General features: G+C 38.3%; 1 protein-coding gene and 1 pseudogene across 6 annotated transcripts in view; both read right to left on the reverse strand.

Annotated features, from left to right (window-relative positions):
* Nucleotides 1-27,226, reverse strand: part of STAU2 (staufen double-stranded RNA binding protein 2) — a 390,312-nt gene that overhangs the window by 117,134 nt on the left and 245,952 nt on the right. The gene's annotated exons all lie outside the window — the stretch shown is intronic.
* Nucleotides 13,616-13,701, reverse strand: LOC150004510 (small nucleolar RNA U3; annotated as a pseudogene).

The following is a 27,226-nucleotide window of genomic DNA, read 5'->3' on the forward strand; positions in this document are numbered from 1 at the left end:
GTGTGACAGCCCTGCCCAAGAAGCAAAGGTAAACACAAAATGGTGAGGATGGCACAGATGATGATAGAGATTCCAGTGACGCAGCTGACCAGATAGCAAATATATAATCTAATGAAGCAGCACTTAGGAAATCTTTCTGAGGCACAGTTCAGAACTTTGGTTATAAAAATGCTTACAGACCTAATAGCAGATCTTAAACAAGGAACGAAGGCTCATCCTGCTGAAATGAACAAAAATACATATGAAACTAGTGGTGAGGGAAAGAAAACCAGGGATTAAATCAACAAATGGGAACATAGGGAAGGAACAAACATTCAACTAGTGCAGAAAGAGAAAACAAGAAGTGAGGAAAATGAGGAGAGGCTCAGAAACTTAACGGACAGTGATAAGCGGGCCAACATCTGAATCATAGGGTTGCCAGAAGATGAAAAAGAAGAACTAGAAATTGAAAAATTATGTGAGAAAATAATGAAGCAGAACTTCCCTAACGCAGGGAAGAAAATAGACTTACAGGTCCAGGAAGCACAGAGAGTTCCAAAAAATGACCCAGGGAGAAGCACACTAAGACACATTATAATGTCAAAAATTAAGGATAAAGAGAAAATCTTAAAAGCAGCGAGAGAAGAAAAGAATTACATACAAAGGGGTCCCAATAAGACTATCAGCTGATTTCTCAAAAGAAACTCTACAGGCAAGAAGGGACTGGCAAGAAATATTCAAAGTAATGAAAACCAAAACCTACAGCCACAATTTACTCTATCCAGTGAAGCTCTCATTCAGGATAGAAGGTCAGAGAAAGTGCTTCCAGGACAAAGTAAAACTCAAGGAGTTCATCAGATCCAAACCACTGTTATATGAAATGTTAAAGGGACTTGTTTAGGAGAAAGAGGATCAAAACTATGAACATTAAAATGAAAAATGTATCACAACAACCAACAACAGAAGCTAGGGAATTGAAACAAAGGCAAACTAAGTAGGCAACAAGAGTGTAAAAAGAATTATAGGTATGGGAAACATTATGCGGGGTGGTCAGCAGGGAGGAGGAAGCAGGGAAAGGGAGGGAGATGGTACAGGAATTAAGAAGCATAGTAGGACGGAGTGAAGTAGATAGGAAGATGTTGAGACGTACTATATGCACAATCAATGGACATGCACTAAGGGGGAGGGGACAACTGGAGGGAGAAACGTCACTGGGTGGAGGGGAACAAAAGGAAAAGAAATTGCGACAACTGTAACAGCATAATCAATAAAGCATACATTAAAAAAAATCAATATATCTTAGGCATCACCCCCCCAAAAAAATAAAAAAATAAAAGCAGACCATTATTTGATGATCCTAATAAACAAAATGTCTGAATAGCACACATTGAACATGCTAGTTTATCTCAGCTATTTTGAAGTAAATTATACATTCCACATAATTAATGAGACCTCCAGAAACCTTTTATATTTATGCAGCCCAGACAGGAAAGCAACCTATAGCAATAGATAATAGTTTAAAAGGACTTAAAAAGAGTAGCTTCCTACCAGCTACTATCAGAGGGAGTGGCTTAATTATTAATAAAACAAGGTGATAATTTAGCTCAGCATTCTTCAATAGTGAGCAGTTCCCAAGAACTCTTGGACAAAATGGTGAATGACCACAGTAATTTTCCCTTTAGTATTTTACCTAAACATTTCCGTGTTTTATGTTGTATCCCAAAACGTTCATAAGTGTTTGCTATCAAAAGATCAACACAAGGTATGTATCTTCACCCTTCTTTCCTCTATTTTACAGGAAACTTTAGATATTACATAGACTACATATTTCAAATGTATAGTGTTTGAATTTTCCAAAATGACTGCTTAAGGACAACTCTGTCCTTCCAATCACTTGGAAGTAACCAAGCAGAGCCAAGGGTGGTCTCTCTCCCACAGCTTGCTCCTGCCACCTAGTGGGTGAGGCAGTTCCACAGTTAGATTGTGTTTTGTATGAGGATTGTCTCCTTCCCCTAAGACCTAAGAACAGTCTCAGCTTCTTAACAGAATATGATCAAACATACTTTTCTTTTATATTGGGGGTTTCAGATAGTTTTTTTGGTAACCTTAAGTAATTTCTCTAAATGGATCTGTTCCATATCTGTTGGTTTTCTTTCAAAGCAGTTAGTTTTCATTACAATGATGAGCCTAGAGAATTCAAGGTCAAATAAAACCTTGAATAAATTTATAATTTATAACTGGGGGAAAAAAAACCCTGACCTTTTCCTGGTTTCCAGTCATCGGCTTTCCCCTTACCTTGTAGTTTTCCCAAGGTCTGTGTTTTGGCTCATTCCTGTTTTTTTATACTCATGTGGGGGCCAAATCTATATCCTTATCCCCAACTTTTCAGACTGGTTTTAATCTCAAATCTTCAGTTATCTACTGAATCTCATACAAAGAACTGACAATTGCTATGTTAAACACCTAAGTCATCATCCTCCCAAAGAATCAAAGAATGGGATCTCCTTTCCCTCAGTGAGCCAGTGTGGCAGACTGAATTAGAGCCGGAGTGCAATCCGGGTTAAAAACGGCAGAGATGTTAAACAATATATAAAAAGTAAAGAAACGAGTTAAGCCAAGGGCACAGTCAGAAGCTACATCAGTTTAGTGCACTGGGCAGGAGGAAACATGATGACCAGGAGCTGGGGTGGAATAGTAATAATTAACAGGAATTGAAGTCAGGGACATAGGAAATTTGAGGCAGGTTACAAAACTAAAGCTAAGAAAATTGGAAATAAGAGGCAAGAGAGGCTGGAGAAAGTCCTTAGGCTTGGGGTGCTTGCAAGGATTAAGAGGGCTGAAGACCAGCAGAGACGTGGAAATCTTGGGCTCAGAAACACATGGTGATTAGATATAGTTTTCTATTCTACCTTTGTCCAAATAGTAATCCCGGCCCTTCCCAGTCCTCACAGGGTCTGCTGGAGTTTCCTGAGGTTCCTGGCTCAGATGAATTACCGCTAACCAAAATTTCCAAGATCATGAATGGTCTTGTAATCTTCATTTCTAAGGATTTGAAATTTATAAAGTTATTTTTAACACATTTTGGGGGGTAAAACATATACCACAAGGTTTATCTACTGTGAGTAGTTTCAAACACACACAATATAGTTTTAGGACACAATTCTATCACCACAAAAAGCTTTCTCGTGCCCACTTACAGTCAGTCCCTGCTCCCATGCCCAAGGCAACCACTGTAGATTATTTGCTTTTTCTTGGAATTTCATGTAAATGAAATCATATACAATATGTGGTCCCTTGTATTTGGTGTTTTTCATATAGCATATATGTATTTTTTCCATACTTTACATTTTCTTTTGTTCACTTTCCTACATGTTAGGGTTTTTTTTGAGGGGGGGCATTTGCTGGCTCATTTATTAATTTATTTTGCTTTCTTTTTTTTTTTTCATTTCCCCCCCAACATATAGCATATTTTTGAGGTTCCTTTTCTGTTGTAGCTTGTATCAGTTCATTACTTTTTATTCTTAAATAGTATTCCATTGTATGGTTGTTATCACATTTTATTTATCCATTTACCAGTTGGTGGGCATTCAGATTTGTCTCGTTTTTTGGCTATTATGAATAACACTGCTATGAATATTTATATACATGTCTTTGTGTAAACATGTTAATTTTCTTAAGTAGATACAGGATTAAAATTGCATGATAATATGATAAATTTGTTTAATCTTTTAAGAAATTGCCAAGTTGTTTTCCAAAGTGGCTATCTAATTTTACATACACAGCAATCCATGAAGGTCTCAGTATCTCCATTATCCTTGCCAACATTTGTTAATGTCCGCCTTTTTTAGTATAATCTTGTGGATATAAAGTGGTTTTGCTTTACATTTCCTTGATGGCTAATGACATTGAGAATCTTCTCAGGTGTTTATTACCCAATTGTATATTTTCTTTGATGAACTGTCTATTCACATCATTTATCCATTTTAAATGAGTTGCCCTCTTGCTATTTCATTAAAAGAGCTCTTTGTATATCCTAGATACAAGTCATATTTCAGATATATGATCTGTTAATATTTTCTTCTAGTTGGAAGCCTGCCTTTTCATTTTCTTAATGGCATCTTTTAAAACACAAATTTTAAGTTCTGATAAAGTCCAATTTGCCAACTTCTTTTTTTATGGATGGTGCTTTTGATGGTAAATCTAAGAACTCGTTGCCTAAACGAACTTATGAAAATTTCTCCTGTAATTCAAGGTTTACAGTTTTAGGTTTTACATTTTAATTTTTGCATATGGTTGAGGTAAAGGTATGAATTCATTTTTTATATAGATATTTAATTTCCCCAGTAACATTTGTTGAAAAGACTATCCTCTCACCATTTAATTTCTTTGGTATTTTGGTTGAAAACTGATGGCAGATAAATATAAAGTTCATTTCTGACTATTCCATACAATTCTGTTCCATTGGTCTACATGTCTATTCTTATGCCACTAATGTAGTTTTATAGTAAAAATTGAAATTGATAGATTGTATTGAAACTATAGGTCAACATGAGTAAAACTGTCAGCTTAATTATAGTCTTTTAATCCATGAACATTGAATGCCTTTTATATATTTAGATCTTCTTTCATTTCTCTTAACTATGTTGTATGGTTTTTAGTACACAAGTCTTAATACCTCTCTGGGTATACTGACTCTTATGTAAGTTTTTTTTTTTTTTTAATGCTATTGTGAATAAAATAGTCAACTTTAGTTTTGGGTTATTTGTTTGTAGTATATAGAAATACAATTGACTTTTGTATATTGATTTGTATCCTGTAACTTTCTTGAACTTGTTTTTAAATCATAATAGGTTTCTATGTGTTTTTTCTTAGGATATTCTATGTACAGGATCATGTCATTTGCAAATAGTTTTTTGTTCTTTCCAAGCCACATGTCTTCTGTTTCTCTCTTTATTCCAACCCCAGCCCCACACCCCACTTTATTGTACTGGCTACACTCTCTAGGTAATAAGAACCAGAAGTGATAAGTGCAGACACCTTTGCTTTGTTCCCAAAGATAGGGGGAAAGCATTTGGTCTTCCACCATTAAGATGACAGTAGCTGTACGTATTTTTGTAGATGCCTTTTATCAAGGTAAGGAAGTTCCCTTCTATTTTTACATTGTTCAGATTTTAATCAGAAATGGGTATTTGATCTTGTCCAATGTTTTTGTGGGTGTGTGTGTGTCTTCCGAGATTATCATGTGACTTTTCTCTTTTATTAACATGGTGTAAGCAGCAGTTGATTTTCAAATGTAAAATCAACCTTGACAATGGTGTTTAATCCTTTTTATATGTTGCTTGCTGTTCAGTTTCAGGGGCTCTGTTCTTTTTTTTTTTTTACTTTTTAAATTTAATCTTTATTATATTTTTTCCATTACCACTTAGTCCCCTTATAACCCCTGTACCCCTAGCAATCAGCACACTGTTGTCCATGTCCATGAGTCCTTTTTGCTTAATCTCTCTATCCCTCACTAACCGCCCCCACTAGCTATCATCCTGCTCTCCATCTAGGAGTCTGTCCTCCTTTGTTCATTCTTCTTTTTCCTCTGTTATGCAGAATGGATAATTTCTTTTGGTCTATCTTAAAATCCATGGGCTCTTTATTCTGCTGTCTCAGCTCTGTTGAATTAATTCTTCTAATGAATTTTTCATTTCGGTAATCACGTTTCAACTCTAGAATTTCTATTTGGCCTTTAAAATTTTTTTATCTTTTTATTGAGATCCTCTATTTGTTAAGTCATTGTTGCTATATTTTCCTTTAGTTCTTTAAACATTGTTTTCTTTACTTCCTTGAACACACATATTATTGTACCTGCTCTGAAGTCTTAGTCTGCCAAATCCAATGCCTAAGCCCATTGCTTTTTCCTATTGATCCTATAGACACTAGCATAATCATATCCCTTGTTTTTAAGTGAAGACTAATTCTTTGCTGCAAAGAACATAAAATTCATGCTGCTCAAACCAGCTGTCAAGAATGTACTCAACTGCCTTGATATTATGCAACATCATTTATTCCTGGAGCTCCCACCAAGTTGACATTTTCTTCTCCCATAGATTTGTCAATTTCAATGTTTCCATTTTTTCTCATGTTGTTTCCTCATATGGAAAGCCCTTATAATTTGTCTTTCAATTTATAGTGCATCAACTCCTAAAACAAGCTTAATCAGGTGAATTCTTCCATTCTTGCAATATTCACCCTTTGAGTGCCATGTGTAATTCAAAATTCGGATCAATATGAGAAAAAATTATGTCAATATATAACCTGAGGTACAAAAAAAGAGAACAAAACATAAAGTACAAATTATTTCATTGTTATTTACATGTATAGCCATCGAAAAAAGAGTTGGTGGGACCGACACTGGCACTTTTGGGAAAATTTGTCAGTGTTACTCACAGCGACATTGGCACTCAAAGGATTCGTATATATAATATATATTAAATACTTCTGACACTAAATCATGTTGCTTTGCAATTAGTCTTCAATTGTTTCTATTTATGTTTTGTTGTTTCTCCAACATTTTTTCCCTTTTAAAAAGACTTCACTTTTTAAAAAATTTTTAATTTTATTTTTTTAAAGATTTTATTTATTTTGGGGGGGGGAGGGAAGGAGAAAGAGAGGGAGAAAAACAATGTGTGGTTGCCTCTGGTGTGCTCCAACTGGGGTCCTGGCCTGTTACCTAGGCTGGGAGTCAATCAACCCAGCAACCCTTTGGTTTGCAGGCTGGCACTCAATCCCCAGAGTCACACCAGCCAGGACTAGAATTCACTTTTTAGAGCAGTTTTAGATGCACAGTAAAATTGAGCAGAAAGTATAGAGAGTTCCCATATACCCTGTTTCCAGCTTTTAATTACACTTAATTTTAGGCTTTCCTTATTTACAAAATAGAAAACACTTCTTAGCATCTAGTACAGTGGTAGACATACAGCTGGTGCTCAGCACATGACTACTGAATGAATAAATGAAAATGCTTCTGGATTTCCTAGGAAAATTTTTAAAAATCTTTTAAGAAAAATGATCACTTTAGGATGTCTTTCACTCCCTGCTCTAGAAGTACTTAACTCTTACATATGCCTCTGACAGCAGAGGTGACACTAAAAATACTTAATAATTAGTGTGACATGAATACCAATCTCTCAAAATCAGGCAACAAAACAGGTAGAGGAGGTCCCAGAGGTCCTGGACATGAGGCCATGATCACAGGGAGTGAAACACGGGCCATCAGCTACTTGCCAAGTGGTAGGAAAGTATTTTAACAATCGTTATGACCATATGAGGGGCATAGACTGAATATTAGTTCTGTCAACAAGTAAATTGATATTATGTGGACTCTATGCCTGTAGAATATAGTACCTATAAAATGGACTTCTGTCAATTATGAATAGTATTGGATTTGGAGAGCAATGAGTCTCTGAAATGCAAGGGGCAGACAAGAACAGAAAAGAAGTCAGATGCCAGTATCAAGGGTCAGTTAGGCAGTACAAGATCAGAAAGAGCAAAAGGACTAGTAGGCGAGACAAACCAACAGGGCAGACCCTAGGTAAGTAACCAGGAGTCAGAGTTCAAGGTAAGGCAGTAGAATCAGCTAAGCAGAGAGCAGGGAAAAGCTAGGTAAGGATCCCAGAAAACAGTTGTCCAGGAAGCAAAAATGTATCAGCAACAAGGAGACTCTTACAAACAGTCAACTTCGTCTCTGAGTTGAACATTTTGTTATTACACTTCCTACTATGGCAAGAACCTATGTGAAGGCATAACCTCTCTTTGCATGAGTTTAGATGAACCAGGTAGGAAAACAGTTAGCAATTTGTCTTTCAGAGTGAGACATTTAAGTGTGGGCACTGGTAGAGTGGTGACATGTCTCACCAAAAGGTACCAGGTTTGCTGGTAGCACATCACTGTGCTCCCTACAGAGGATAACAGAGATATTTTAAATCACTGCATTAGCCCTTATTATTTAATTTCACATGTCAAATATATGGGCGCTTAAAAATGTCTTCAAAGCCCTTCCATCAGAGAATGTAAAAGCAAAATCAATGATCCGAAGACGAATTAGCTGCCAACTTAGAAACAAGGAGAGCAGGCTAAGTATCTAATCAGTAATGACAGAATAAAATCAAAGATTCCAAAAATCACCAGTAACTGGTTTGTCTAAAAAGGAATTTTGGAAATGGGGAGAGGCATGACTTAATTGAAGATGTATTGCTAAGAGAGAGAAGGTTACTGTGTTTTGGTTTTATATAGTGTAATAAACCATACACAACACCATAATTCCAGTTTACGAGGAAGGTAATACTCTTTAGATTGTAAAAGTGACCTCCGGTGGGCAATAACGCTCTCAACTCTGCAGCCTAGGGAACTATATTCCATTGATCGTCACTCTAAAAAAGTCTATATGGGCAACAGTTTTCCACTATAACTTTCATATCCATTTAGCCAATATATACATATGGTATTTCCTGGTTTCATAATGTATCTGGTTGATTCATTAATATGAACTGTTAACAGAAAGGTTTTTAGAATATTTCCCCAATGATCTTCAAATCAACATCAAATATATACACCTATAGAATAGTAGGAATATTAAAGTCCTATTTAAATTATTTGAAATTAGAATATTGAATTAAAAAATTTAAAATAACTAATATGGAGTATGTTTATACATTTTGTTCAAAAATTGAACAAAATTTATTAGGGAGAAAAATATAGAAAACACCTTTGGATGTTATTTATACTCTGATTTGTCTCCTTTCATGTCATGAATGTGATGTTATTTTCATAGACACTCTGTTGTGAAACACTTTGAGTTAGTAAACTGAGATACTGATCAAATTACCACACTGTGTAGTTGGGAAAAGCCAGCTTTTTAAAACCTAAAATTTCACACTTTCTGTTGATTAAAATAGCTATTATTCATCACTTCAGAAAAAAACGTGGGGGAAAGAAAGCAATAAGTTAAGTTAGTGGGTTTTGACTACAGTCCAAAACTCTTTTATAGGCCAAGTTAATAAGTCACTTGTGTGCACCATATCACTGGATGTATGCAACCTCTTAGAAATGTGGTCATGCTGTCCTAAGCATAAATGACATTATACGTTGGTTATAAAATACATAACATTCACACTTCCCACTACCTTCCCCTGTTGGTTCTAGAAACTGCTTATATATCTGAAATGAAAGTGAAAGATCACCATGGAAACAACAGAATATTGCTTATTGCTAGAAAAAAAGAAAAGAAAAGAGAAAGCTCAGCTCTGAAGTGTTGCTAAGTAGGAATTCAGAGAGGAGACAAAATGACCTTTGCTTCAATGAATTGTTTTCAAGGGCATTTTCAAAAAAAACTGCTTAAATCAGATTTTTTTTAACCTAAAGAATAACACATTCAGAAAGTGTACAAAAAATGATAAATGTTCACCTCAGTGCAATCATCACAAAATGAACACATCCATGTTCACCATCTAGAACAAATATCCCCCCACCCCACCTCCCAGAAAATGACTGTTGCTATGGGCAAGCTTCTTTCAATGCTCTGATGAATACTGATGAAGACAGACTTATTTATTATTTCCTTGGAGAATAAAACTGGTTTCTATGGTTGAGTAAATAAATCCAAAATTCACAATCAAGTCTAACTGTGCTGTTATAAGGGCAATATTTCCAGAAAACTGGCTTCTTTCCAAAAGAGAATGAGCTCTGAACAACCATGTTCAAAATAAAATACGATACAAAATTTGAAGACTGAATGCCCAATGCTTCTTCCTTCTAGTCCAGGGATTAGGTCAGAAAACTTTTTCTGGAAAGGGGCAGATAGTAAATATATTAGGCTCTGCAGGCTACAAGGTCTCTGTCATAACTACTTGTCTCTGCTATTGCAGAGTGAAAGAGACATAGACAACCTTGGAAGGAATGGGCATGGATGTGTTCCAATAAAACTAAACTTATGGCACTGAAATTTGAATTCCATATAATTTTCACATCATGAAATATGACCCTTTGATTTTTTTCAACCATTTCGAAATCTAAAAAGCATTCTCAATTCAGGTGGAAGACCGGATTTGGCCCATAGGCTGTACTTTGCTGACTCCTGTCCTAGTCCATCAATGATAATAATTAACCAGTAGTGAGAATTTGTACAATAGTGACTTTTCCTTCTGAAATATATATATACATATATATATACATGGAGAAAGAAAGAGATGGGGAAAGAGAGAGATGATTGAATTTGTAATTATGTGCAGTGGTGGACATTGACTAAACCTATTGAGGTAATCATTTTACCATATGTATATATATCAAATCATTGTGTTGTGCACGTGAAACTAATACAATGTTCTATGTCAATTATATATCAATTTAAAAAAACTAAGATACAAAAACATAAAAACATTATGTGAGCTATGGCCTAATTACTGAAATATAAAATATAAACAAAAAAAAAAGATTGAATTCTGTAACTATAAGATGTATTTGTGTAAAAGAGGGATTTTATATATTAAAGTTAAAAACCAGCAAAAGAAATAATTGATGTGCCTTTTAAATATCTCTTATCACCCTATTTGTTAAAAAGGAAACCAAAATCAAGTTATGTTTTGAATTTTGGCAGCTCCAGAACCTGCTGGAAGGGCCGATGGCAGTGTCAGAACCTCTTTCAAACACCCTGTGGCATTTAGCTCTGCAGCCTGATACATGGAGCAACTGAACAGCTGAGGTTCAACTTAGTATACTGAGCCAGTGTGATACAAAGACTGTCAGAACTCTACCCTCAGTACCTCTAGGATGTTGACATATGGTGTGTTATTATGCAATGTCACTTTAATGTGTCCTTTATATGAATAAAAAGCTTTATTTGTTTGGGTAATAGTTGCTCAAACCTATGAAGTTCATGGCCCTTTAGATTCTGAGGAATGCAGTCCCAAATGACGTTATTCAGTAAATACTGACTTTTTTCTTCCATTACTATTTAGTCTCATATACCAAACCTCCTGTTCCATTGATCTATGTGTCTGTTTTTATGCTAGTACCATGCTGTTTCGATTATGATGACCTTATAGTATAGTATACTGTCATACTATACTCAGAATGCTAGAATCAAAAAGCAGCCCCTGGAACTGAAGAAAGCAATTTAGGACACAGAGAAGGATGTAGTCACATACCTGATAGGTTAGAAAATGAAAAGTTGCAAATAGATCATAAAAGAATTAATGGAGAGATACAACAGATTCCTAATGATGGTTACATGTACTTAGAGTATGTAAATACTCTGAGGTCAACATTTGGAAGTACCATTAGCATCCTTGTACCGTCACAAAGAAAGTCCCTATGAGGCACCATAAGAGAAAGCAAACATTTAATTTCTCTCACTCTTTCTACCAAATGACTCCACTAAATGCAAGTCCTTTTAACTTTCTTAGAAATGCAATTCCATTCCATCCTGTAAACATGTATCAAGTGCCTCCTGCCCTGGCTGGTGTGGCTCAGTTTGTAGGAGCGTTGGAGCATTGTCCCATAAACCAAATGGTGGTGGCTTCAATTCCCAGTCAAGGCACGTGCCTGGGTTAAGGTTTCAGTCTCTGGTCAGGGCAGGTACAAGAAGGCAACCAGTCGATGTTTTTCTCTCACCTTGATGTTTTACTCTCTCTCCCTCTAAAGGCAATAAAAAAAATGTCCCTGAGTGAGGACAAAAAAAATTGTTTTTCACCACATGTATTGAGTGCCTCCCAAGTGTCAGATCAAAGACACAGAGAATGCTAAGACCCATGATGCTGCCCTGTGGGATAAACCAATAAAACTTATTGACTTGAGTGACATGTTGGTTGGATATGATGGATCCAACCATTAAAGTTCCTCTTATGAACAAGGAGAGAGTGGCCCAGGCAGAGGGAACAGAGCAAACAAAGACACAAATGGAAGCATGAAATGTGGTAACTCAGTATCACCAGAACATAAAGTGTGGTTATAGTAAGTTAGGTATAGGGTGAGTGTGAACGGTGTGATGGGAGACACAGGCAGGGTCAAGTTGAAATGCCCTTGGATTTCATCTTATAGATGTGATGTCTGAAACACATGTGGCTATTGAGCACTTGAAACATGGCTAGTCCAAAATGAGAAGTATGAAAAATTATCTCAATAATTTAAAAAGTCAATTACATGTTGAAATATTTTAGATATACTGGGTTAAATAAAATAATTATTAAGAGTAACCTGACTTGTTTTCTCATTGGGTCTACTAGAAAAATTTTAACTATATCTGTAGCATATAATCCCTCAGTGTAGTCCTTGTAGCTGATTCCTCAACAACCATTTCACCCCAAGCATTTAAGCTCAAAGTGACCTCATTTCTCTTGCCAGTAACTAGGTTAGAGATGGGCACATGACCAAACTCATCCAGGCCTGAGTCAGGAAGGAGAGATGGCTGGAGGAGTTTCTGATACAAATGTCTTTGTCCCTAAAAGGACATACGAGATCAGATCCCATTTTTCTCTTGGATGTGGCTATATTGCCAGTGATACAGAGAACTCCTGTGGCCATCTTTCCACCTGCAGAGAATGGCAGAACTAAGAAATGGAGTAAACTGAGGGTTTGCTGAAATCTTTGAGCTGCTTTATTGACCAACCTTGGACTTCACCCTTCCTCTGAACTTCCTGTTATGTGATAACAAGGCACCTTATTATTTAAGCCAGTATGAGTCAGGTTTTCTGTTACTTGTAGCCAAAAGCATCTTTGCTGATACAATCTGAAAGACTAAGCTTACCTCAAGAGCAAGGGAATTATGTTCACTATCATTTAAGACCATCTCATACTACAAGTTCTGTTCAAAGTTTACAATCAATCAATATATTATTGTTGTGACTGTAGGTACACAACATGTATAGGAAAGCTTTTTCTCTTTCTTTTAATTTAAAATTATCATAAAATTGCAAGACATTATGGAATCATTAGTCAGGCCAAGAGACTTTATATTAAATAGAAAAAAAAACTAAGCAACATTTAATTAATCAAAAATAAAACAGACTATCCATTAGATTTGCAAATAATTACACTTAATAGTTGCCCTTTCATTGAGAGGTTTGCCTTGAATTCTGGTCAAGCACACACATGGGGTACAAATTTGACTAATCTGGACATAAACCCTTTATTTTTATTTTATCGTTGTTCAGTTACAATTGTCCAAGTTTTTCCTCTGTTGCTGTCCCCTGCTCTGTGCCCCCCTCCCCAACTCCCACAGTCAACCCCCACCCTGTTGTTCATGTCCATGAGTCCTTTATACCTATTCCTTGACTAGACCCTTCCTCTCCTTCCCCCTCCCCTCTGGTCACTGTCAATTTGTTCCTTATTTCCATGTCTCTGGTTCTATTTTGCTCATTAGGTTCCACCCATAGGTGAGATCATATGGTAATTGTCTTTTGCTGCCTGGCTTATTTCACTTAGCCTAATACTCTCCAGTTCCATCCATGCTGTCGTGAAGGGTAGGAGTTCCTTCTTTCTTCCTGCTGCACAGTATTCCATTGTGTAAAGTACCACCGTTTTTTCACCCACTCCTTTACTGATGAGCAATTTGGCTGTTTCCAGCACTTGGCTATGGTAAATAACAATGCTATGAACACTGGGGTGTATCAGGTGCTCTACATGTTCAGAGAAACTTCTCTAGTAATGAACTATAGAAATGATCCCTGACAGTATAGTCTTGGGACATAAGCCTTTTAAGGTGATGTAGCAAATATACAAATGCAACAGTTTAAACCTCATAGAGTTCTTACTAGAAGTAAGCAAAATTATGTAAGTACAGCCTAGCACAGTATCTAGTACCTGGTAAATACATTATATATAAATTCAGTTCTTGTTTCTTTTCTCTTACAGAATTTCTGACTTTTTAAAATTCTAAGTAATATGCTAAATATGCATTGTTATTTACTCTATATGATAATCTCGCTTTGTGTTGCTAGAAGTCAGATTAGAGCAAATACTAACATACATTGTAATTCACTGGCTAGCTAGTTGGTGCCTGGGTAAGTGGTTGATTTCTTATTTCATCCTTTGGTTTATATGAAGCAAATAAGTTTCAGAAATAACTTGAACAAAGTAAGGGAAGCAGTGATACAACTATTAACTAGAAATTAAGCTACAGCATTTTTACTAAACTATTCCTGCTCAACCCCATATTTGTGAGATTGGTGGGATTGACAATGCAGTTGGGAAAAAGATGAATAAAAAGAGAACATAAAGACAGGAAAGGAAGATTCTGACTCTGAGGATGTAACTAGAAGGTGACTGATGATGTAATTAAGAGATGCGGAGAGGAAGAGGTACTCAGTAATACCTAAGAATGATGAAGAAAGATGTAGAAAGGTTACTAGGCCAGCAGAAGAGAGTAAAGAATACTTAATGAGTTATACCAAGCTAGAAGATTTAAAAAACCTTTCTGTCCTATTACAAAGGATTTTGCCTTTATTAACATACACTAATATAAACTTAATTTCCAAATAGGATATACTGAAAAAGTATTGAACAGAAGTCCTTATTAGCTCAAGTTTAACAAATAAATGTTTTTTTCTGAACTTATGAATAAGAATGATGGTGCTTTTTAAAAAAATCCTCACCTGAAAACATGTTTCCACTGATTTTAAAGAGAAAGGAAGAAAGAGAAACATTGATGTGAGAGAGAAATATCAATCAGTTGCCTTCCGCATGAGCCCCAATATGGGATTAAACCCACAACCTAGGTATGTACCCTGACTGGGAATTAAACTGGCAACCTTACAGTGCACAGAATGAAACTCTAACCAACAGAGCCATGCGGCCAGGGCAGGATGATGGATATTCATTGAAACCATAATGTGACTGACAAACTTTAAAGTTCACAAGATTGTTGATTCGGGAAGTACTATAATGAGTTAGTTATCTGGTTCATAATAAGAACCATAAATTAATTATCTTTGTATACTCTAGTGTGTGTCCACTACAGTACTTCCACAGAGTTGTTCAGTTAACAAGTGTTTGCTGAAAAAGAAATCAGTATATGTAAATTTAAACGTTTTTATTCTGGACAATTAAACACGTTAAACTAATGTGAATTTATAATGTAAGATTTGTTGAGATGAATAAGGAAAACACATAGCAAACATCCTCATCCAGACACAATGGGTGCCCTCCAGGAAAATACTAGCCTGAATGACTCAGTTCCCAAATGGGAAACAGTGGGCCAGAGACCCGTCCCCTGAAGTCAGACAGGGGAAAGCAGACACCACTCTCTAGACACTAATAATTATTCTAGAAGATCTAAGTAACTGGTAAAGGTTGACTCTGGCATTTTTAAAGTTTTTTGAGGTATACTACATATACAGTAAAATGTGCCCTTTTTAATGTACATTCTATGAGTTTGACAAATGCATATGGTTGTTTCTGCCTCCAGAATTAAGATATAGCACATTTCTGTCACATCAAAAAATTCCCAAATAACAATTTATAGCTAATCTCTCCCCATCCTCTGGCAACCACCAATCTGTTTTCCAGCCCTGTAGTTTGGCTTTTCCAGAATGTCACAGAAATCAAATCTACAGTCTAGAGCCTTTTGCATCTGGTTTCTTTTATCTATCATGCAGTAACTGGTGATCAGTCCAGTGAGATGGGAACAAGTGAATGAAAAGAACAGTGGTAGGAATTAAATTTGGAGAGGTGGAGGGGTCAGGTCATATATGACTTGCGTGCCATAACAACATACCTGGATTTATAGATGTGATGAGAGACCACGCGAAGATTTTGAGCAGCTGACTAATGTAATCTGACTAACTTAAAAGAAATTGGGGGATATCCGATAAAGATGGCAGCATAGGTAAAAATAGCTTGGCTTCTTGCACAACCACATCAAAATTACAACTAAATTATAGAGCAACCATCACTCAGAGCTGTCAGAAATTGAGTTGAATGGAAGTCTGACAACTATGGAATTAAAGAAACCATATCCATCCAGACTGGTAGGAGACATAGAGATGTAAAATGGGCTGGTCCCACATCCACATACAGTGAATAAAAATTTGGGAGGGATATCTCAGGAGTAAGGAGTACCAGTCCCACACCAGGCCCCCAACCCAGGGTTCCAGTGCCAGGAAGATTAGTCTCTATAACTTTTAGCTGCAAAAACCAGTGGGGATTGAGTTGGTGAAAGAAACTTCTGGAGTACGAAGCAGTTCCTCTTTAAAAAACCCCACACGAACTTACTAGACTCAGTCCCTCTGAGCTCCAGCACTGGGGTAGCAGCTTGAAAGGTACCAGTGGCATACATGGAGAAAGTGAAGTCTCTGGCAACAATGTGAGAGCTGGGGCAGAGCTTTCTCCCACAAAGAAAGGCAGGCAGAGACCATTGTCCTTTTTCTGAACTGTCCCACCACAGAGCCACAGAGATGGCTGGTGCCATCTCTGAGACTCCACCAACCTGGCTAACACTGTCTGCCTTACCCTGGAGGTCCCCAGAAATCCGTCCCACCCAACTTACAGGCCCACAAGCCGATTTTCCATATAAATGGCTGGTTTTGGCTTATGCTTCATAACTTCCTAAATACTCTCAAACAAGGAACAGCCAGTCTCAGTGAGTGCCCAGCCCCCAGACCTCTTGCTAAGAGGCACCAGGCCTGGCACTAGCAGCAGGCAGCCTAGATTCACAGCTAGGTTTCACCTGGGAATCTCCAAGCCCAGCACAAATAGCAGCCATCTCAGATTGCTTTATAGCTCAGGCACGGTGGCCCTGGGCAAAATATAGATAGAGGCTGACCTTGGCCTGCACCACCCAGGAAACTCCAGAGCCTGAGCACCCAGTGGACAGCTACAGGCTACATCAGAGCGCTACCACCCTGCCCCTGCACATCTGACCCTCCACAGAGAGTGAAGATTGGTGGTCAATGGTCACAGCCAGTTCCTTGCAGCTGACTGGCCTGGGTAAATCCCTCCCATTGACTGGCCAACAGCAATCAAGACTCAACTACGAGAAGAGGGTGTACTCTGCCCAAACCAAGGGTGCACCTTGAGTTCCCAGCTTGGGTGATAGGGGAGGCTATGCCACTAGACCCTACAGTACACCAACTGCATTAGGCCACACTACCAAGACAAGGAGTCAAAAAAGCTCTACTTAATACATAGAAACAAATGCAAGGAGGCTGACAAAATGAGGAGACAAAGAAATGTGGCCCAAATGAAAGAACAAATCAAAACTCCAGAAAAAGAACTGAACAAAATGGAAATAAAGATGCTTAAGGAACTTAGTGAGGATCTCAAGGGCATAAAAAAAAAAAAAAAAAAAAAATCCAGGCATAAACAAAGGATACACTAATTGAAATAAAGAACAATTTATAGGGAAACAACAGTAGAGTGGATGAAGCCAAGAATCAAGTCAATGATTTGGGACATAAGGAAGCAAAAACCAACCAATTAGAAAAGCAAGAAGAAAAAAGAATCTAAAAAAACGGGGATAGCATAGGTAGCCTCTGGGACAACTTCAAGCATTCAAACATTTACAACATAGGGGTGCTGGAAGGAGAAGAGAAAGAGCAAGGAATTGGAAATCTGTTTCAAAAAATAACGAAAGAAAACTTTCCTAATTTGGTGAAGGAAATAAGACATGCAAGTCCAGGAAGCACACAGCGTCCCAAACAAGATGAACCCAAAGAGGCCCACTCCAAGACACATCATAATTAAAATGCCAAAGGTTAAATATAAAGAGAAAATCTTAAAAGCAGTGAGGGAAAAGCAGTTAGTTACCTACAGGGGAGCTCCCATAATTCTCAGCTAATTATCAAAAGAAACTTTGCAAGCTCTAAGGGATTGGCAAAAAATATTCAAAGTCATGAAAAGGAGAAACCTACAGCCAAGACTGCTCTACCCAGCAAAGCTATCATTTAGAATCAAAAGGCAGATAAAGAGTTTCCCAGACAAGAAAAAACTAAAGGAGTTCATAATTACCAAACCATCGTCGTCGGCAGCCGTCCGTCTCGAGAGACGATGGCGTAGCTTCTTGAGAGTCTATCTGCACCGCCGAGAATGGCTGTGCAGTCCGACTCGGGAGTGACAATCCCTGCCACACTTGTTACAGGTGAAGGCAGATGGCCGTTGTTGCTGCTGTTGACGCTGCTTCTGCCTCGATCTTTTCTGGACCGCCTCCTCGTTGCGCGCAGCCTCTGCGCGTGACGCACCTTGCCTGACAGCGAGCCTCCAGGCTAGGCGGTCGTCTGCTTGAACTTCCCATGTGTTGAGATTGATGGAGCATTGTGTCATGTCCTTTTTGCAGATGTCTTTGAACCGCAGTTTTGGGCGCCCTGTCATCCTCTTGCCTTCTGCTAGCTCGCCGTAGAGGAGGTCTTTGGGGATACGGCCTGCATCCATTCTTTTGACATGGCCGAGCCACCTGAGGCGTCTCTCGCTAAGAACTGCGTGCAAACTGCTAATATTGGCTCGCTTCAGCACCTCGGTGTTGGGAACCTTATCCTGCCAGGTGACATGCAGGACGCGTCGCAGGCACCTCATGTGGAAGCTGTTGAGTTTCCTTTCGTGCCTTGCGTAGGTGGTCCACGTCTCGCTGCCATAGAGGAGAGTGCTGAGTACGCAGGCTTGGTAGATGCGCAGTCTGGTTTTCTCAGTGAGGCTGGAATTGTTCCACGCTCGCCGGTTCAGTCTGGCCATAACTGTGGCTGCCCTGGCGATTCTCCGGTTGACCTCCAAGTCGACTGACAGAGAGCTCAAGATGGTGGACCCGAGGTAAGTGAAGTCGTTGACAACCTCCAGGGTGTATCCGTCGATGGTGATGCATGGGGGAGTCCCCGTGCCTTGAGCCATAACATTCGTCTTCGTCAGGCTGATGGCTAGTCCGAACTCCTTGCATGCGTGGGAAAGGCAAGTGACTAGCTGCTGGAGTCCCTCTTCGGAGTGTGATGTCAAAGCTGCGTCGTCGGCGAAGAGCATCTCACGGATTAGCACCTCTTTGACTTTGGTCTTGGCTCGTAGACGGGCCAGGTTGTAGAGCTTGCCATCGGATCTGGTGTGAATGAAGACACCCTCGCTGCAGTCCTTAAAGGCGTATTGGAGGAGCATGGAGAAGAAGATTCCGAACAGCGTAGGCGCGAGGACGCAGCCCTGCTTTACTCCGCTGCTGACTGGGAAGGCCTCAGAGGTTGCGCCGTTGTAGGACACCGTGCTGTGCATGTTGTCGTGAAAGGACATGACCACAGCAAGCAGATGTGGTGGACAGCCAATCTTCCGTAGCAAGCTGAAGAGTCCGCTTCGACTGACCAGATCAAACGCCTTCGTGAGGTCGATAAGGGCGAGGTAGAGTGGTTTATGCTGCTCGTGACACTTCTCCTGCAGCTGACGTAGGGAGAAGATCATGTCCACTGTTGATCGGCCAGCTCTGAAGCCACACTGGGACTCTGGGTAGACGCGGGAAGCAAGGGTCTGCAGGCGGGCAAGAGTGACCCGGGCGAATACTTTGCCGACGACGCTGAGGAGAGAGATGCCCCGGTAGTTGTTGCAGTCGCTGCGGTCTCCTTTGTTCTTGTACATGGTGATAATGTTGGCGTCTCTCATATCCTGGGGCATGTAACCCTCCTTCCAGCAGAGACAGAGTAGATGGTGGAGCGGCTGTAGCAGGACTGGTTTCCCGCTCTTTAGGATTTCTGGAGGGATTCCGTCGCTTCCTGGTGCTTTCCCGCAAGCGAGGCGGTCGATGGCTTTGCCGAGCTCTGCCGCAGTAGGTGGGGTGTCTAGTTCCTCCATGACTGGTAGGTCTGGGATGGCATTAAGAGCAGTGTCTGTTACGGTGTTCTTCATTGCGTACAGCTCGAGGTAGTGCTCGGTTCACCGCCGCATTTGCTGTTCCTGGTCAGTGATGACCTCACCTGTCTTGGACTTAAGGGGGGCGATCTTGGAGGGGATTGGGCCTGTTGCCTTCTTGATACCCTCATACATTCCTCGTGCGTTGCCTATATCGGCGGCTTCCTGAATGCTTCTGCACAGGTTTAGCCAATAGGTGTTGGCACAGTGGCGGGCGGTCTTCTGGACTTTGTTCCTGGCAGCCGGTAGAGCTTGAAGTGTACTGGGAGTGGGCGTGACCTTGTAAGCCAGTAGGGCCTTCCTCTTAGCCTCGATCACGGGTTCCATTTCTTCCCAGTGAGCCTCGTACCAGTCAGCGTTCTTCCGCTCTTTCTTCCCATAAGCAATAATGGCGGAGTTGTATATATATGAAATATTAAAGGGACTTATTTAAGAGAAAGAAGATCAAAACTATGAACAATAAAATACATATCTATAAACAATTAAATATAAAAAACAAACTAAGCAAACAAGAACAAAGACAGAATCATGGATACAGAGAGCATTTTCATGGTTGCCAGATGGAAAGGGGAGATGGGAAATTGAGTGAAGAGGTGAGGGGATTAAGAAGTACAAATAGGTAGTTACAGAATAGCCATGGGGATATAAATTACAGTATAGGAAATGGAGTAGCCAAAGAACTTATATGCATGACCCTTGGACACGAACAATGGTGTGGGCATTACCTGAGGGAGTGGGGGTGCTGAGTGGTGGGGATCAAAAGGGAAAAAATTGGAACATCTGAAGTAACTTAATTTATAAAAAATAAAAAAAAGAAATAATATGCTTTTCAGAGTTTTACCCTTATTTCACATAAAACTTTAAAAACAACACTGGAACATTATTTCAGTAACACCACAAGTTATGGGACTAATTGATGGTTCTGAAAATTCACATGGTTATTTTATATATTCTATAATACTAAACTTGCTTCAACAGAAATGACTATATTATAGTGAGACCTCAGTGTTATCCACATTGTTTTGCTGACATTCCTTCCCATATACAATTATTAAAAATAAAAATAACTTCTAGGGCAATTATTTCTTCCTTATAAGAGGATTCTATATTTAAATTAATAATGAACTGAAAACTAGATGTCTAAAATAATTTAAATTTCCTAAGACCTCAGTTTCCCCACATAAAATTTTTGATTTTTCAAAAATCTAGCAAATGATACTAGCAGACAATGCATGAGGTGGGCAAAAGTAAGTTTATAGTTAAGAATACATGAAACACAGTTTATTCTTGTATCACATTTTATTAATTATTGTATCATTTATTTGTATTACAATTGTGAGCCTACTTTTGCCTGCCCTGTATTAGAGAAAGCAAAGCTGTATGTGTGCACATAGCTTCCATTTTGTTGGTCTCTGATTTCTTCACAGGGCCAAAACACAGAAAAATGTCAGTGACATATGATAACTGGTCATGGCTGGCTTCAATGGAGCTTCTACTAGCATGTAAAGTTGTCTGCACAGGGGCTAATGTCAGACAGGTCACACACTCTTTGCTACTTTGTCTGTCACAGTAATGAACCTATAACAGAACACACACACCCTGCTGAGCGCCAGTTGTTTATATGGAGTCAGATGCAACAGGTCCTTTGCACAGGTTCTAAATTTCAAAAAAATTCAAGTTATTTATGTAGCACATATTTCAAATATTTAAAACTTTATCAGGACCTTCCAGTATCTATGGGAAATCTATTCATTCTACTTTAAGTATACTTTCAAAGTTTAAAAGTTTAGGAAATGCTTTTCAAAATGCTTTACATTGTTATAGCCAGTAGAAAACCTCACAACTCAATGTTACACCAATCTTTATGGTCCAGCTTTTCATAATGCATAAAGAACTCGGGTAAGTGTAAGTCAAAGTTCATTTGATTCTGGTTTTTTGTTTTTTTTTTTTTATTGTTTTTCAATTACAGCTGTCCCATTTTCCCCCCGTTGCTCCCCCCACAAGTTCACCCCTTCTCCCAGTCAATCCTCCCACGCCATTGTACATGTCCATGAGTCATTTATACATGTTCTTTGACTAAACCTTTCCCTTACTTAACCCCTTTCTCTCTCTCCCCCTCCTCCCTGATAATGGTTATTCTGTTCATAGTTCAATTTAGTTCATTTGTTTGTGTTGTACCTTAGTCTCCTGTATTAGGTGATATCATATGGTATTTTTCTTTCATTGCCTGGCTTATTTCACTAAGCATAATTCTCTCTAGTTCCATCCATGTTGTTGCAAATGGCAGGAGTTCCTTCTTTCCTTCTTCTGCATAGTACTCCATTGTGTAAATGAATCACTGATTTTTAATCCACTCATCTACAGATGGGCACTTAGGTTCTTTCCAGAACTTAGTTATTGTAAACAGCACTGCTATGAACATAGGGGTACATAAGTTCTTTTGAATTGGGGTTTCAGGATTTTTCGGGTATAATCCTAGCAGTGGAATCGCTGGTTCAAAAGGCAGTTCCATTTTTAGTTTTTTGAGATAATTCCATACTGTTTTCCATAGTGGCTGCACCAGTCTGCATTCCCACCAACAGTGCAGTAGGGTTCCCATTTCTCCACATCCTCGCCAGCACTTGTTGTTTGTTGATTTGTTGATGATGGCCATTCTGACAGCTGCAAAGTGGTATCTCATTATGGTTTTCTTTCTTTCATTTATTTTTTAACTTTACTTTTTGTTTTTTCAATTACAGTTGTCCCATTTTTCCCCCATTGCTCCCCCCGACCCAGCCCATCCCTTCTCCCACAATCATATCCCTCCCCGTTGTCCATGTCCATGAATCATTTTTACACATTCCTTGACTAAACCCTTCCCTTACTTGTTCCCTTCTCTCCCTCCACCCTTCCCTTTATTGACTGCTATTCTGCTCCTTGTCTTATTTAGTTCTTTTGTTTATGTTGTTCTTTAGTTTCCTGTATTAGGTGATATCATATGGTATTTTTCTTTCTTTGCCTGACTTATTTCACTAAGCATAATTCTCTCAGTTCCTTCCATGCTGTCGCAATCATTGTGGTTTTCATTTGCATCTGTCTGATGGTTAGCGATGTTGAGCATTCTTTCATGAGTCTATGGATCTTCTGTGTATCCTCTTTGGAAAAGTGTTTGTTCAAGTCCTTTGCCCATTTTTAAATTGGGCTGTCTGTCTTCTTGGTGTTGAGATGTGTAAGTTCTTTATATATTTTGAAGATCAATCCCTAGTCTGAGGTATCATTGGCAAATATGTTTTCCCATGTGGTTGGTTTCCTTTTCATTTTGCTAATGTTTTCTTTTGCTGAGCAGAAACTCTTTAGTTTGATGTAGTCCCATTTGTTTATTTTTGCCTTTATTTCCCTTGCCTTAGGAGATGTATCAGTGAAAATATTGCTACATGGGATATCTGAAAATTTCCTGCCTATGTTTTCCTCTAGGACTTTTATGGTGCCACAGCTTACATTTAAGTCTTTGATCCCTCTGGAGATTATTCTGGTGTGTGGTGTAAGTTGGTGGTCTAGTTTCATTTTTTTGCACGTCCCTGTCCAGTTCTCCCAGCACCATTTGTTGAAGAGGCTCTTCTCACTCCATTTTATGTTTTGCCTCCCTTTGTCAAATATTAGTTGACCATATAGTCCTGACTTATTTCTGGGCTCTTCATTCTTTTCCATTGATCTATATGTCTGTTCTTATGCCAGTATCAGACTCTTTTGATCACAGTGGCTTTGTGGTATAGTTTGACATCTGGTATTGTGATTTCTCCTGTTGTGTTCTTCTCTCTCAAGATTGCTTTGGCTATTCGGCTCTTTTCTGGTTCCGTATACATTTTTGAAGTATTTGTTCTAGGTCTGTGAAATATGCCATAGGTATTTTAATAGGGATTGTGTTGAATCTGTAAATTGCTTTGGGTAGTATGGACATTTTAATGATGTTGATCCTTCCCATCCATGAACATGGTATCTGCTTCCATTTATTTGTATCCTTCTTAATTTCTTTCTTCAGTGTTACGTAGATTTCTGAGTACAAGTCTTTAATCTCTTTGGTTAAATTTATTCCTAGGTACTTTATTTTTCTTGTTGCTATAATAAATGAGATTTTTTAAAAGTTTCTATCTCTGATATTTTATTGTTGGTGTACAGAAATGCCATAGATTTTGGTATATTTACTTTGTACCCTGCTATTTTGCCAAATTCACTTATTATGTCGAGTAGTTTTTTAGTGGAGTCTATAGGGTTTTCTATGTATACTATCACATCATCTGTAAATAATGACAGTTTTAATTCCTCTTTCCCAATTTTGATGCCTTTTATTTCTTTTTCTTGTCTGATTGCTGTGGCTAGTACTTCCAACACTCTGTTGAATAGGAGTGTGAGAGAGTGGACATCCTTGTCTTGTTCCTGATCTCAGGGGGAATGCTTTCAGTTTTTACCCATTAAGTATGATGTTGGCTTCAGGTTTTTCCTATATGGCCTTTGTTATGTTGAGGTATTCTTCCTGTTTTCCCATTTTGCTTAGTGTTTTCATCATAAATGGGTCTTGTACTTTATCAAATGCCTTTTCCTGCATGTATGGATATGATCATGTGGTTTTTGTTTTTCATTTTGTTTAGGTGGTGTATTACATTGATTGATTCGCGAATATTAAATCACCCTTGCATCCTTGGGATGAATCCCACTTGATCGTGGTGTATGATCTTTCTAATGCATTGCTGGATCCTGTTTGCCAATATTTTGTTGAGGATTTTAGCATCTATGTTCATCAGCGATATTGGCCTGTAGTTTTCTTTCTTTGTTGTGTCTTGACCTGGTTTTGGAATTAGGGTAATACTGACTTCATAGAAAAAGTTTGGGAGCTTTCCCTCTTCTTGGATTTTTTGGAATAGCTTGAGAAGGGTAGAAGATAGTTCTTCCCTAAATGTTTTGTAAAACTCGCCTGTGAAGCCATCTGGTCCATGGCTTTTGTGTGCCGGAAATTTTTTGATTACTGTTTCAATTTCTTCTTTGATATTGGTCTGTTCAGGCTTTCTGCTTCTTCTTGATTCAGTTTTGGAAGATTATGTGTTTCCAGAAATTCGTCCATTTCATCTACGTTGTGAAATTTTTTGCCATACAGTTGTTTGTAATAATTTTTTTACAATCCTTTGTATTTCTGTGATATCAGTCGTGATTTCTCCTCTTTCGTTTCTGATTTTGTTTATTTGGGTCCTCACCTCCCCCCCTTTTTTTTTGATGAGCCTGGCTGAAGGCTTGTTGATTTTATTTTTTTCAAAAAACCAGCTCCTACTTTTGTTGATCTTTTGAATTGTTTGTTTAGTCTCTGTGTCATTTAATTCTGCTCTGACCTTGATGATTTCCTTCCTTCTCGCCCTGGGTTTTGTTTGTGGTTGTTCTAGTTCTTGTAGCTGTAAGGTTAAATTTTTAATTTGAGATTCTTCTATCCTTTTCAGGTAGGCCTGTATTGTTATGAACTTTCCTCTCAGGACTGCTTTTGCTTTGTCTCATAGGTTTCGGCTGTTTTGTGTTCATTATCATTAGTTTCCAGAAACTCTTTGATTTCTTCCATGATGTCATTGTTAACCCATTCATTATTTAATAGCATGTTGTTCATTCTCCATGAGTTTGGATGTCTTTGATTGTTTTCCTTGAGGTTGAGTTCTAGTTTCAAGGCATTGTGACCTAATAAGACGCTTGATACAATTTCAATTTTCTTGAATTTGTTGAGGCTTGTTTTGTGTCCTACCATGTGGTCTATCTTTGAAGATGTCCTATGTCCATTTGAAAAGAATGTATATTTTGCTTCTTTGGGGTGAAAAGTTCTATATATATCAGTTAAGTCCATTTGGTGTAGTGTGTTGTCCAATGACTAAATATCCTTGGTGTTTCTTTGCTTCTAACATCTGTCTACTGTTGATAATGGAGTGTTAAAGTCTCCTACTATAAGTTTGTTGCTGTTGATATCCTTGTAGTCTTCAAGTATTTTCCTTATATATTTCGGTGCTCCTATGTTGGGTGCATATAAGTTTACTGGGTTATATCTTCTTGATGGTTTGTTCCCTTAAGTATTATGAAATGTCCTTCTTTGTCTCTTTTTATGGCCTTTGATGTGAAATCCGTTTTGTCTGATATAAGAATTGCTACCCCAGCTTTGTTTTCATGTCCATTTGCTTTGAATACTTTTTTCCATCCCTTCACTTTCAGTCTGTATAAGTCTTTTGTTTTGAGGTGTGTGTCTTGTAGACAGAATATATGTGGGTCATGTTTTCGTATCCATTCCGCTACCCTATGTCTTTTAATTGCAGCATTTAATCCATTTACACTTAAGGTTATTATTGGCAGGTATTTATTCATTTCCTTTTGTCCCTGTGTTCCTCTCCCTCTCTTTTTTTCTTCTCTTTTTTAAAGCATTCCCTTTAGAATCTCTTACAGTGCTGCTTTGGTGGAGATGTATTCTTTTTGTATTCCTTTGTTGGAGAAACTCGTTATTTCACTGTCAATTTTGAATGAGAGCCTTACTGGGTAGAGTAGTCTTGGTTGTGGGCCTTTGTTTTTCATTGCTTGAAATATTTTTTGCCATTCCTTTCTGGCTTGTAGTGTTTCTGTTGAGAAGTCATTTTATAGTCTTACTAGAGCTCCCTTGTATGTTATTTGCTGTTTTTCTCTTGCTGTTTTTAGGATGCTCACTTTTCTTTGAATGTTGCCATTTTAATTATGATGTGCCTTGGAATGGGCCTTTTTGGGTTCATCTTCATTGGGACCCTCTGTGCTTCCTGGACTTGCATGACTATTCTGCTCATCAAGTTAGTAAAATTTTCTGTCATTACTTTTCCTATTAGGTTTTCTATTCCTTGCTCCTCCTCTTCTCCTTCCTGTATTCCTATGACTCTAATGTTGTTTAGTCTCATGTTGTCCTGCAGTCCTCTTAAACCCTCTTCATTCTTTTTCAATATTTCTTCATTTTGTTGTACTGCCTAGGAATTTTTTTCTACATTGTCCTATAACTCACTGATCCGATCCTCTGCTTCGTTTAGCCTGCTTTTGATTGATTCTACTGTGTTCTTCAATTCAGAAATTGTATTCTTCATTTCTTCCTGGTTCTTATTAATAGTTTCTATATCCTTTTTTATGCTGCTATCGTTCTCTGTAAGTTCCTTGTAGCTTCCCTGCAATTCTTTGTAGTTTCCTTGGAGTTCCTTGTAATTTCCCTGGAGTTTGTCATAGTTTTCTTTGAGATTGTCAAGTACGTAGAGCTTCTTTATCACCATTCTTTTGAATTCCATGTCTGATAGTTGGCTTACGTCTATTCTATCTGTATATCTTTCTGGGGTTCCTCTTTTCCTTTCATTGGGAGGTTGTTTCTGTGTCTTCCTATGTTGGATTCTTCTTG

Source organism: Furipterus horrens, unplaced genomic scaffold (assembly GCF_987537825.1).
Source record: "Furipterus horrens unplaced genomic scaffold, mFurHor1.1.pri manual_scaffold_7, whole genome shotgun sequence".
In the NCBI taxonomy this organism is placed as follows: Eukaryota; Metazoa; Chordata; class Mammalia; order Chiroptera; family Furipteridae; genus Furipterus; species Furipterus horrens.